This window comes from Callithrix jacchus, chromosome 14 (assembly GCF_049354715.1).
Source record: "Callithrix jacchus isolate 240 chromosome 14, calJac240_pri, whole genome shotgun sequence".
Lineage (NCBI taxonomy): Eukaryota > Metazoa > Chordata > Mammalia > Primates > Cebidae > Callithrix > Callithrix jacchus.
Genome location: NC_133515.1, coordinates 60,147,913 through 60,160,364, shown reverse-complemented (window position 1 = coordinate 60,160,364; position 12,452 = coordinate 60,147,913). Strand labels below are relative to the sequence as shown.

General features: G+C 41.6%; 1 long non-coding RNA gene across 1 annotated transcript; it reads right to left on the bottom strand.

The window, feature by feature from the left end:
- Window positions 1-9,368: 9,368 nt before the first annotated feature.
- LOC118147324 (uncharacterized) lies at window positions 9,369-12,361 on the bottom strand. The gene is made up of 3 exons (XR_004733607.3): window positions 12,103-12,361; window positions 11,271-11,495; window positions 9,369-10,819 (listed from the first exon to the last, which is right to left on the bottom strand). It is a non-coding gene; the product is annotated as an uncharacterized LOC118147324 (long non-coding RNA).
- Between the last annotated feature and the right edge of the window lie 91 nt (window positions 12,362-12,452).

Genomic DNA, 12,452 nt, shown 5'->3' with positions numbered 1-12,452 from the left:
TTCTACATGGTATTCCCTTCTCATACCTGACCCCTGGGACAACCGGTGGAAAAGCCCCCAGAAAGCTGCCGTGTATGACCACATAGATACCAAATATCCCTCTTCCCACCTGTACATCTGGCGGGCATACGTACGTACAGTCCACCAAGTCCACTCTGACATTAGCCTACAAGAAAAATCTCTGAATGACCAATTGCAACCACATTCGCCTCCGTTTTCCTGGTTAACCTTTCTCCAAGAAGGAATCAAGTTAGCTAACCTCTCAGGATTAACTGACCTAACCTCATGCCTCATGTGTGCCTTCTTAGGACAGACTCCCTTCGTTGCAGTCCCCTACCCCATCCCTCTCAACCTTTCAGCCTCAACTTCTTCCTTCTCCCCTATCAAGGAAGTTGATCTCTATACACTCCACCTGATTTTGAACAGCTACCTGTGTGCTATTCCCTAGGCCGAAACTTCCCTAGCTGTAACAGAACTGTATGGGTAACCACTAATATAACAGCCCCACGAGGAACGTTTTTCTGGTGTAACAAGACCTTAACAAAAACTCTCTACATTGGTCTTTCCTCATCTCTTTTATGCCTCCCGGTAACCCTAGTCCCTCGACTCACTATATATTCCCCAGCCGAATTCCAGATGCTGTAAACTCCCCATCGCCGCACCCGACGAGCTGCCTTCCTACCCATTGCCGTTGGAGTCTCCCTTGCTGGTTCAGCACTTGCAGCAGGATTAGGAGGAGGGGCACTAGTCCACTCTCACCTGGCCATAGCCCGACTGACCTCGCAACTCCAAGCGGCTATTGATGACTCTACTGAGTCTTTAGCGTCACTCCAACGACAGATCACCTCAGTTGCCCAAGTTGCCTTACAGAACCGAAGAGCCCTAGACCTGCTCACTGCTGAACGAGGAGGGACCTGCATCTTCCTACAGGAAGAGTGCTGTTACTACATCAATGAATCCGGCCTAGTAGAAACCCGAATCAAGAGCCTCCAGAAACTCAAAACTAACCTGCAGAGTCAGAAGTTCTCGGCTGAAGCCACAGCGTGGTGGTCTTCCTCTATGTATACCCTCTTGTCCCCATTGCTTGGGCCCCTAGTAGCCGTTTGCCTAATCTTACTTATTGCTCCTTGCTTTCTACAGTTCCTAGAGCGGCGCTTTCAAGAACTGACTTGAGTCACCATCCACCAGATGCTGCTCCAACCCTACCCTGAACGAGTGCAAGAAGCGGACCTCTCCCCGAACATCCAGGCTCCTTAGGAAAAGAAACCTCTTCAGAACCCCCCGTCGACCCTTGTCAGCAGGAAGTAGCCAGAGAGACAACCGATGCCCCTGACCCCCTCTTTTTCTTTTCTTTAAGGAGTCGGGAATGTTTGGAAAACTCTGCCCCTACCGCGAAAGCTCTCTCTCTTTCCCTCCCCCACAAAGAGGCTCCCTTATCTCTCACTTTACATACCGGCCCTAGCCCTCCCGCCACCCAGCTTCCCACCCAGCAGTTCAAACTGACCAACAGTTGCCCACCACCTCGGCTTTCGGCTTCCCCACCCCCCAGCCCTTCAGCCCCCTATAAAATAACCCTGCCTCTCTGAGCGGCGCAGCCATTCTCCTCCTCCTCCCGGCTGGTCCGCCTGGAGGCTCTTTCCTCTCAATAAAGCCTGAACTTAAGGAATTTCCTCTAGCCTGCGGTCCGGTTTTTTTCCGAACGAGCTCAGTCTTCCCGCAGAGGGTAGGTCGGACACCAGGTTCAAGCGATCCTCCAGCCTCAGCCTCCCGAGTGCTGGGATTACAGGTGTGCACCACCAAACCTGGCTAATTTTTGTATTTTTAGTACAGGCGGGGTTTTGCCATGTTGGCCAGGCTGTTCTCAAACTCCTGAGCTCAATCAATCCTCCCACCTCAGCCTCCCACAGAACTGGGATTACAGGCATGAGCCACTGTGCCCAGTTCTCATTATCCTTCTCATGGTACTTTATCACTAAGTAATGGAAGAATTCCCTTGACACTTTCTGGGAACTAATTTGCTTTTCAGCCTTATCCACTGGTACGTCAGACCATTTATTGAAACTTAACATTTGACCATCTATTAAACTTAGTATATATTTAATGTCCAATCTATGAATGTTTCCTCAATACGTGAGACTCTTCCTCTATTATGGATGTGATCATGTTTCTTAGGATATTGTAGCTATGCTTAAAATGTTTTGTTTGCTCTCTTAATTCTATTAACTTTTGTTTGTTGAGTGTGAACCTCACACTCTGTACTTTTTTCTTAAATGCTTCATGTCTCTTAATTGTCTACTCTTCTTTGATTATAAGATTTCCAGGTTATTATCAGTATAAAATGTTTCAGCCTGACTTTGGGACAAGTTTGGGCTATGTAGACAGATTCTGAAGATTATTTGCCTGATGAGCTCTTTGGTCTTCCTGGGGTCAGTAGCTCCTTGGGCATCGCCCGGCTGCTCCAGCCCCAGAGTACGATTTGATTCATGCCACAGTTACCCCCTGGCTTAACATAGCAAGAGAACAGGAAGGGGATGCCTGGTTTGCTGCTCCACACATAGTTCCCTAATTTTTCAGGTTGACAAATGGCCCAGGGCATCTTCTACCTCTTCATATTCATTGGCTCTAGGCTTGTAGTTCTATGAGACCTACCATCAGGTCATCTATACCCATGTTAGGCTTTGGTTTCCTTTAGTTTTGTTCTTCTAAACATTAGTTCTTTGGTACTATCTTTCAACATTTATATTAAAAATATATTTCTTCTGATCATAAATTTCCCTGTTTTCTAATTCTGTTAAAATGGATGTCATTATCTATATTTATCTACATTCATTTTATGGACTTTAATGGGCAACAGGGAGGAGCTGTGCATGATCAGTCCACCATCTTGAGTCAATCTCTAATTTTCCTTCTAAATCATTTGCCATCTTAGTACTTTAACCATTAGTAAATAACACATTCTCTGCAAAAGACCTCATAGTTAACTGACAAATGTCACTGAGAATTAACACAGTCCTCGTGTCCTACACGAGGTTTTAGTTAGAGGAGGAGAGTCTGGGGTCATGCAGTCCAGTTAGTGATCCCTACCACAGGTTAGGTTGGTTCTCAATCTTTTCAAACATGAAGACATCTTTTCTCCATTAAAAAGAAAGTTTATGGTTCCTCACAATGACTAAACGTCATTGAACTTTTAGTATCCATTGTGTGGGAAATGTATAATAAAATGCAATGATGATTTCCAGGTTTAATTCTTTTCTTTTTTTTAAGTGCAAAGGGTGTGTCTCTTCAAAATGAATTCCATAGTCTATTAAAGTCATAACTGCCTGTCAGTACAAATAGTGCTCTTAAATTTCACAAGAATATTTGAATGTTTCCAAGTAGTTCCCTCATTAAGTATTTCCAAAGAATGATAGCCTTTACCAGGATACAAGATCTTTTTTCAAATTACAAAAAATAAAATAAAAAAGAAAACCAAACAAAAACAAAAACCATAATCTAACATTGCAAAAATACTTTAATGAAGGTGCTAATAATTTTTCAACCCTAACATTGTTATTAGTAGCATAAATTTGTATATGTTAAGTACTGAAGCATTTTTAAATTTATTATCTTAGGTGACTCATAATCCTATGAAGTAGAGCAAATAATAACATTTGAATTTTACAGCTACTTACAGAGAATGTAAATGATTTCCTCAAGTCTGCAGTTAGCAAGCAGCTATGACCAGATCCAAAGTTTCTCAATAACCAATCCATTAATTCCCGGATGTTAACCAACAAGGCAATGCTGGCCCATAATAAACGAAAAAGCAAGGATAGCATAAAGAAGTATCAAAACAAATAACTTCAATTCTTTTATTGAGACACTGCAACTTTATTGCTTTTTGGGATTGAAAATACTCTTTGTTAGACTCCTTATCACTGTAATGGACTAAGCTGATATTGGAAGCACCCAGCATTCCAAACACAGATAAATGTTAAAGAAAATATAACAGAAACATTTGAAATATACAGCTAAGCACTAAAATAAGAAATTAAAATACTCAGGTGCCAGAAACGGAGAGAACACAAAAAAGCAATGATCAAGAGGTGAGACTAAATAAACAACTGCAGAAATGCAATCAGAGGGTAAGCTTAGTGGCTGCATTTTAATGCCTGAGCTGGAATGGGGGTGGAAGCCCCAGGGGCAGTGGAGTTGGAACTGAGCAAAGAGCCAGGATCCTAGAAGACCTTTGCTGCTGTGAAAATAATTCTGGGCTATCTCCTCCCATTAGCCTGGGTATTACCACCTAGATGACACACCTACCAAACCGAGCTATGCACAGGAGTGGGGTCCAATGTGCATTCATGAGGAGGAATCCAAACCAAGAAAGCAACAGAAATACTGGTTTGAACCAGGGAAACTTGAAGAACCCTGTTAAAAACAAGTAAGAACTGCCCCATAATGACACTTGACAAGCCTGCACACATGACACAGTGTGGAAAGAAATACCCATGAAATCCCAAGACGAGATGGTTAAAAACAAAAACCACAAGAGGTAAGAACAAAAACTTCCCAGGAAAGAAGTTAACAGAATTCATTCACCAAGAATTACAGACAATAAAGAAAACAGACTACATAAAGTCAGTGTGCTTAAAATGTCTCAATACATAAGAGAATAAAAAGTATACAGAAAACTCTTGCTTTTGCTCTCACCATGTGATATGCTGGCTCTGGCTCTGCCTTTGCCTTCTGCCATAATTGTAAACTTCCTGAGGTTTCACCAAAGCCAAACAGATACCAGGGTTATGCTTCCTGAAAAGCCTGCAGAACCGTGAGCCAATTAAACCTCATTTCTTTATAAATTAAATAAAAAGGTATACAGAAAGACTAGAACACCATGGAAATAGGCACATTTGGGAGTGAAGCTACAGAAATTCTACAGTTTAAAATGTATAATTTTTAAAAAACAAGTAAATTAAACATAGCTTAAGGGAAAATCAGTAAATTGGAAGACAGGACTGAAGAAATCTCACAAAATGCAATGCAAGATTTTTTTAAATATTCAAAGGAAGACAGAGAATAGAATGTTACTAAGAGTTCCAGAAGGATATAATACAGGGATCATGAGAAAAAATTTGAAAGGAAAATGGCTATGATAGAGACTACTACTTGTTTTCCAACAGCCAGTCATCCCCTCTTTCTTACTGATAAAAGCACCCACTTTTAGCAGGAAATTTGGCAGACCAGAATAAAGATGGTATTTTCCAGCTTCTTTTGTAGCTGGGTTGACTATATTACTGTGTTCTGGGATATAACCAGAGCAGTATGTGCAACTTCTAAAAATGTCCTTGAAGGCAGGAGGAAGGCCCTTCTCTGCACTGTTTTTTCCTTGTAGCTGGAACACAGATGTGATAGTCTAAGATTTTAGCCATCTTGTTGAAAATGGAGGAGCAATAAAATATAAAGATCCTTGAGCCCCTGACATCATCAAACACATCAGGATGGCCTAATCTGTACAAGAAAGAAATAAACCTCTATCTTATATAAACTATTCTGATTTAGGATTGTTGTTTTCTTTAATCATTTGTAGCAAATTCTACTCCTAACTAATACAATGACTGAGAATTTTCTAGGATTAAAGAAAGATGTGGATTTTCAATTGAAGGAGTAAAATGAATTTAGAACTAGAAAAATGAAATCCATACATAGACACAATAGTGAAACCACAGAATATCAAATGTAAAGAGAAAAACCTTAAAAACAAGTAAGAGATAAAAGAGCTCTTACCTATAAAGGAAAGACAATCATAATGTCAGCAGACTTTTTATCCACAGCAATGGATGCAAGGCAGCAATGGAAAAATATCTCAACAGAGCTGAAAGCAATAATGGTCAACACAGAACTCCATGCTAAAATAAACTGTGAGTCAAGAATGAGGGTAAAATATGGACATTGTCTGACATACTCAGATTAACAGTAATTGCAAGCACTTATATAATACATAATTGTACAAGATGCTATTCTAAGTGCTATATAAATATGTTAACTCAGTAATCTCCACAACCCTCTGAGGTAGCTACTATGAACATAACCATCTTGGAGATGATGAAACTAAGATACAGAGAGGTTAAGGTAACTTGCTCAAGGTCACACAGCCAGTAAATGGCCAAATTGGGATTTAAGACCAGGCATTCTAATCAAGACTCCATGATTTAATTAATCACTGTGCTTCACTGTCTCCGTGACTAATAGTTACCCACAGATCTTCAATGAAATAATTACTGAAAGATGTCATTTAAAAATTTATATTAAATCTAGACAGAAAAAGTTATGATGTAAGCAGAAAAGCAAGGCAAATAAATCAGTAAATCATACTGATTAACCTATATATTAACTATACGAATGTTCTTTCATGAAATTCTAATAGATTCTATGGGACTTTTTTCCTTATAGTTTCTTCATTTGGCTATATATATCTACATCTACATATATACATACACACACATACATATATATATTTATATATTTTTATATATTTATATATTATATATATATATTATATATATGACAACCCTATGTTTCCCTCACCTCCAAAAGAAATTCGGTAATTTTTCTTGGTCTGTGAAATTCCAAAATCTGGAAACTATTGGTTTGATCTATTGTGAAACAGGATTTTTTTGAAAAAGCAAATTTTCAAGCTTTATTACTATATCATAGAAAAATATATATACATATTTATTGGTAATTGGGTGTTTGTATTCATGATGTAGGGAAAACAGGCTGCATGAAACCATTAGTTAGAATTGCTATTCTCTGAGGAATGTGGCCCAAGGAAAGGGTATGCTATAAATCAAATGCAAAAAAGGAGAAGAAAAACCCTTTCCACCACAGAAATGCATTGCCAACTTATTCAGATTTATGGAGAAACAGCTTTTCATTGGTAAAATATATCAAGATGCTCTATAATATTTCAGCCAGGAAGGCAGAGCCCAGTGCTATTCTGTGGCCACAAAAGCCAAAGATGGACTTTAAGAGATAGAGAAAACATGCTACTTTTTACTTACTTGCAATATTTTCTTTATTACAAAAATTTCCTCAAATTACTCTGTAAATTCTTTTTAGTCTGTAGATTCTAAGAAAACATTAGCTTTATTCTTAAGTAATCTTACAGGTCACATAATTTCCTCATTATCTGGTCAACTTTATGCTAGGAGACATCCCAAAAAATGGTCCCCAGAGTTCTAGCTCTGTGTTTCACAATCATAAGCAAAAGAATTGAAGAAACTTTTGACCTTACATAATTTTCATGGCTAGAATATTAATTGTAGCTCTAATAGAAATTAAATTTCCACATTTGGATCTTCTGCAAAAACAGTTTCATCTTTGTTTGCTTTTGTTTTTGTTTCTTTATAGTAGTTTCAGCAGCAGCTTATGTATTTTGTTGTGGTGGGAGTTGGGGGTAGTGGGAAGTTACTTTTAAACATCAGGCAATAAAGTTGAAATTTCTTTGAAAGCCCCTACATAGCCTATTATGTCTGGTATACATAGTTTTGTGCACAGTATTTCTTATATGCACTAGAAAATATCACCGAGCTAGAAGGACAAAAGGAAAAGTCCTGTCAGATGTCTGTCTGCTTGCAGTTTCCTCCGTTTGGTTTTAGTATGAGATTTCCAGAATCCTACTGCATGCCCATACAATAAAGGATTAACCTGGCCCAAAGAGAGGTCTGGCCTTTGCCCTTGGATGCTGTGAGGTAACTTCTAAGACCTCAGAATGTCCTGCGTGAGAAGAGCGTCTTTGTTTACTTGGGGGCACTGAGCCATGCTGGCCTATACTAACAATGTAAGTTATGGTGAGGGTCTTGGGCCACATGGCATCAGCTTGACCTCTGGAAGGACTGGAGTCTGAGGTCAGCCACACGGCTGACAACCATGTCTTATATGACGAAGCCCAATAAAAACTCTGGACACCAAGGCTCAGAGAATTTCCCTGATTGACATTACTCCCTGCCATGTATCGTCACACATCATTGCTGAGAGAAGTCAGCACTATCCACAATTCTGCTGAGAGAGTACAACTGGAAGCTTGTGCTTGGAATTCTCCTAGAACCTGACCTATATGCCTCTTTTCTTTGCTGATTTTAATCTGATTCTTTTACTGTAATGAACCGTAATAATGTATACTCTGGAGTGAGTGAGTGAATTCTGGAGTCCTTCTAGCAAATTATCAATCATGAGGGTGGTCTTGGGAACTTCACACTTGAATTGGTACTCCATACATCATATACACAAAGCATACCAGGCCACAGGAACCTGCAACCATCTCACTGGGTCACAGAACAATTTTCCTCTCATGACAAGCACTTAAATCCTCAGTTACCAAAACACTGGGATGGGCAAAATTTGTCAGGAATTTGTGCGTGTGTGTGTGTGTGTCTGTGTGTCTGATGTGAAATGAACCTTGATTTGCAGACATTTTGACTCATACCATCTAACAATAATCTCAGGAGGCTAAAAAAAAATCCTGAAAATCACTGGGGAGACAGCTTGGGCCAAATGGTGGACCAAACACTGAAAAATCTGGTTTCTAACCCTAAGGCAGGTCTTGAAGCAGTTCATCTCATCAACATAAACATCAGTGTTTTAATCCATGAAGCAAGAACGATTAGAGCAACTCTGCTTAGGTTGTGGGTGTTCTTAAGGATCACATTCAGAAAGAAAATTGATTTGAAAGTGCTTTAAAATTTGTAAAGCAACCAGACAGATGTATGGTTTCATTATTTCATTTTTGAAGTCATGAGCCTAGGAAAATGTTCACTGGCAAATCAAAATGGTTGTTTAAATAACCAGGACAATTCCTTGGTTACAGGAAAGCACTGTTTTGAAAGGAGGGAAAAGAATACTACTGAGTGCATTTGCTTTCTAATATATATATAATTTCCTAGACCACAGGGTAGTTTGTAAATCAATGCCATGAGGACATTTCTCATCACACCAATCACACCAAAGTTGCCGGAGTTATTTAAAATAATTCAATGAGAGGAATGAAGGGTATCCCCATGGCAGAACAGCCAAGCGAGCTGTTCCTTCCTTCACCTTGCTTCTGACATTATCGCTGAATTCACACACACAAAAACATGTAGTAATTCTATGCTACTTCAGTCCTATATTTTGGTCTTGCCAACTTTTTTTTTTTTTTTAATTTTTTATTGGATTTTAGGTTTGGGGGTACATGAGCAGAGCATGCAAGACAGTTGCATAGGAACACACATGGCAGTGTGCTTTTCTTTCCTTCTCCCCTTCACCCACATTTGGCATTTCTCCCCAGGCTATCCCTCCCCACCTCCCCCTCCCACTGGCCCTCCCCTTTTCCCCCCAATAGACCCCAGTGTTTAGTACTCCCCTTTCTGTGTCCATGTGTTCCCATTTTTCATCACCCGCCTATGAGTGAGAATATGCGGTGTTTCATTTTCTGTTCTTGTGTCAGTTTGCTGAGGATGACGTTCTCCAGATTCATCCATGTCCCTACAAACGACACAAACTTATCATTTCTGATTGCTGCATAATATTCCATGGTGTATATGTGCCACATTTTTCCAATCCAGTCTATTATCAATGGGCATTTTGGTTGATTCCAGGGGTCTTGCCAACTATTAAGGAAAAAAAAAGTAAGCCAGGCATGGTGGCTCACGCCTGTAATCTCAGCACTTTGCGAGGTCGAGGCGGGTGGATCGCCTGAGGTTGGAAGTTCAAAACCAGCCTGGCCAACATGGTAAAACCCCATCTCTACTAAAAATATAAAAAGTAGCCAGTTGTGGTGGCTCATGCTTGTAACTCCAGCTACTCGGGAGGCTGAGGCAAGAGAATCACTTGAACCTGGGAAGGGGGGGTTGCAGTGAGTCAAGATCATGCCACTGTACTCCAGCCTGGGTAACAGAGTGAGACTGTCTCAAAAAATAAGAAAAAGAAAAAAATAGTCAAAATTACATTTTCAGAGAAGAAAGCAGGGAAGAAGGTAAAACTCCCTGCTGCCTTTACAAGAGTGTTGGGGAAGTTATAAAATGCATCTTACAAATCCCCTCGAAGGTGTATTACAAATATTTTAGTACTTAAATAAAAACTATGTAAAGATGACTAGTAAACTTGGCATTACAAAATTGTTGCTGTATAGTTGACCATGGGGTTTTTTTTGGTTTTGTCATCCAGAGTTCTATCCCTATGAATCTGAATTGGGCAGGAACCCAAATGACTTGAAACACACAAATCTGTGGGTAGTTCTGCCTAGCGACTCCTCCTAAGCCAGCCCTGGTCAGTCTAAACTGTGGGAAAAGGTGAAGCCGCCCATTGGTCCTTAGGAGAAAGCTCTGTTGTGGAGGTCTGCTTCCCTTGTGACATGCATGGAGAAGAAGCCTGAATGGAGGGGTGGGCTGTGAACCACCAAGGCCAGAATTGCAGAGTTCCTGACGTTCTCAGGAACTTCCTGGAAGTCTTGAGAGGTGAGACACAGTCCCTGGGGGGGTAGTCTGCCCTGTCAACTTTGGCCATACCCAGGTTGGCCTGCCAAGTGAACTTTTTATTGTTAACAAATGTCGCTCCACCCAGAGCAGGATTTTCAAAGATTCCTTAGATGAATAGGAACTTCTGGTTGCTCCTTGTTTTCTGAAGTGTGTTATGACAGGCATTTGATCTGTTCCTTCTTTGTAATTCAGGAAAAATTCCTCAGAGCCTAGAGGGTGACCTTTAACAGAAAGCAGCAGACGCTGTTATTCCTTTCCAGGCAGTTGCAGCGTCTGACAGGTTGATAGATTAATTTTCTCACAGATGTGTTCATGTTTTCAGGCTGCTTAAGAGAAAAGAGGAAGCGTGTCACTCCCCCCACTATTTCCTTGTTTGATTTTGAACCCCCTACATGGGAAGATGGGGAGGATTGAGACAGGGAGGTGAAGTGCCAGGCTCGGCCATAGAGGAGAGCCCAGGAAGTGATAGGGTGTACCCTGCAGGTACCACCACTGGGGCTGACACCCTTCACCAGGGTGCTGGCTCCTACTGGGTCTTTAGGGGGAAGGCAGGCCCGTTCTTATTCCACATTCACCCGCAGTCATCTTGGGCAGGCACATCTGGGCCTGGCATCTGTTCTGGTGTGGTCCCAAGGGAATGGTTATGGATTGATGAGTTTGGTCCTGGGTTCTGAGTGGCCCTGGGGAAAGGGCTACACCCCACCCCCACTCCACAGCAAAGGCAGCAGTCTGGAGATTTCCAGCAGGGAGGCTGGGTGCCTGCAGGCATCACACCTGCTGTTGCAGTTGTCCACGTCTTGCTTCTAGTAAATTTCAGACATGCCGGTGGTGGGCGAGGACAGAGGCAGCCCAGGCGGCGTCTCCCGGGAGGACAGCTTCAGCGCCAGAAACACAGCGGGTTGGCCAGGAAGCTAATCCCACAATGTGGGTGGGCACGGGAGTGGTCCCGCGCATGCTCCAGTTTGGGGAGCAGCTGCGCAGCCGTGGGAAGAACTGAGTCTAGGGAAGCAGGAAAGCAGGTTTCCGAAATCACGGCCTTGTCACTTCCCGGCTGTGTGACCTTGAGAATGTTACCTAACCTCTCAGGGTCTGGGTCCTTTATCTGTTAAGTGATGATAATGTGAACGGCTACATCAGACGTCCTAGTAAGGAATGAATGGGATAGTGCATGTGGTGGTGCTCTGTCAACAAGAATAGCTGCTAACGTTTGTGGAACTATTCTATGAACTGTATGTTTTAGCTAGCAACGCTTTAAAGTAGGTCACTATTTTTTTTTTTTTTTTTTTTTGAGACGGAGTTTTGCTCTTGTTACCCAGGCTGGAGTGCAATGGCGCGATCTCGGCTCACTGCAACCTCCACCTCCCGGGTTCAGGCAATTCTCCTGCCTCAGCCTCCCGAGTAGCTGGGATTACAGGCACACGCCACCATGCCCAGCTATTTTTTTTTATTTTTAGTAGATACGGGGAGGTCACTATTCTTATACTCATTAAAATGGGATAGCAAATAAAGTGGGGCCACAGAGAGATTAAGAAACTTGTCTGTGGCCAAACTGTAAAGGTGCAGTGGAGCCAATATTTACGCCCAGGTCATCAGATTCCATGCCCACCTTCTTCATCACTAGCAATGATACTATCATACAGGAAATGGCAGTGTTCATGTTCATCAGAAAGCTTCCTTCCTTCTTAGCCTCATCTTCAGTCAGTTTCTGGGATCTGAAGAGTGTACCTGTATCATATTTGTCCTCTAGTTTTTATTACGTCACTCATCGTGGTGGTTATAAAGCATGGCTTCCGCTTTTTGATGCTCCTCCTATTGAGAGGTAGAGTCTGTGTCCACTCTCTGTGAATCTGGGCAAGCTTGTGATTGCTTAGACCAACAGAGCAAGGCAGAAGTTGTGACAGAAGACTTCCAAGGAGAGGTCATAAAAGGCCACTGTTGGCTGGTACACAAGGCCAT